This window comes from Pteropus vampyrus, unplaced genomic scaffold, assembly GCF_000151845.1.
Source record: "Pteropus vampyrus isolate Shadow unplaced genomic scaffold, Pvam_2.0 Scaffold7363, whole genome shotgun sequence".
In the NCBI taxonomy this organism is placed as follows: Eukaryota; Metazoa; Chordata; class Mammalia; order Chiroptera; family Pteropodidae; genus Pteropus; species Pteropus vampyrus.
This window is the reverse complement of record NW_011896144.1, coordinates 512-2,155: the sequence shown is the minus strand read 5'-3', so window position 1 is coordinate 2,155 and position 1,644 is coordinate 512.

Below are 1,644 nucleotides of genomic sequence, written 5' to 3'. Positions count from 1 at the left end.
CAATAGGGCTAGTTCCCTGGTCTTAGAGAGAGATAAAAATTCGGCACAACTTTTCACATGTTCTTTTTCAGCATCCATCAAACACTATATCTATCCTCTGACACAGGAAACTTTAGGGCATTAAACTTTTTCTCAAAGTCATCTACCAAGCCAGCCTTCGCTACACTGGCCTTGCATTAAGCCCAGTCTATAGCAGGTGGATTCTCAGGTGGAGTAGCCAACCTGGAGGTGAGTGTCTCATTCCAGGATTTCAGGGAGTTAGCAATAACCTTCCAGTTTGGGAGTATGATCTTCCCAGTAGCTGCCCAGTCAATGGCTTTTGGAGCAAGTTTTCTCCCATCCATCCTGAGATCCTTTACCGACCCCAGAGGCTCACAGTCCACAGAAGCAAAAGAAAAAATCTATTCTATCTTTATCCCTCTCTCACTTGAACTCCCTCTCTCTCCATTTTCCCTTTTCTCTTGCTGACTCTCCCTCTCTTTCTCTAAATAGGTCATGTGAGCACACAGGAAGAGCACTGCTGCCTACAAGCCAGGAAGAAAATTCTCACCAGAAACTGAAAACTGTTGGACCTTGATCTTGGACTTTGCAGCCTCCAGAACTGTGAAAAATAAATTTCTGCTCCCTAAGTCACGAAGTCTGTTCAAGCAGGCTAATACAATAATGGACAAACCACCAACTGATTCAGTTGAAATAACTAATCAAATCACTGGTAAGTAAATTGAGGGTATTTAAGACCAAATCCACCAATCCATGGATTTAAAACAATTGACTATCTTCAGATTTAGAGGATCCATAAACAAACAACAGGCTTCGCATCTGCTGTGTCATAAAAGTTAAGAATCATGAGGGTGAAATATTTTTCCTATTAAAAATGTCCTTTTCAAGAAAGTTGACCTTTATACTCATAAAGCTTTAAAAATAAAAACAAAAATCCTCACCCAAACAAAATAAATGAAAAGCCACCTCTCAATTTTAGGATATTTTATATAAAAACACTTTAGTCTCTGATCTGTTTCAATGCAGCATCTAGCTGTTGAGCTCCTACTAAAATCACGCCTTTGAAAGGTGTGCAAACACACTGCTGTCACACAGGGAGAAGATAAACGTGTTTGCTCACTTTAGCAAGGCAAACTAAGAGCATTCTACACGAGTGCAGACGGTTGTCAGGACTCGACCATGGAATGGCGGTGGTTTCTGGCCCGGAGCTGAGCCCCACCCGCCCAGGCCCCCAACAGCCCGTCACATACTGCAGTGAGCCTCATCGCTCCAGTCGTCGCAGTCGTTGTAGCCATTACACAGCAGTGTCCTGGGGATGCACGTTCCACTGCCACACAGGAAGCTCTCGCCCCCTCCACAGAGCGCTGAAAAGGAGACAGAAAAACAATGTCAGAATAAGGATTTTGGGGTGTGTGCGTGTGTGTGTGTGTGTGTGTGTGTGTGTGTGTGTGTGTGTTTCCTTTTAAAATTAGGATGAATAAAGAACAGAAAGAAAAACTTTTCTTGTCATTCAACAGATTTGTTTCTGAATTCCTTGTGTTATCGTGACCAGTTTTTCTTTGGCCCTCATGAACCTTAATTGTGAAATTAGTCGGGAATAATACAAAGACTGTTTGCATGACGAAAGCAAAAGAAAATTCTCCA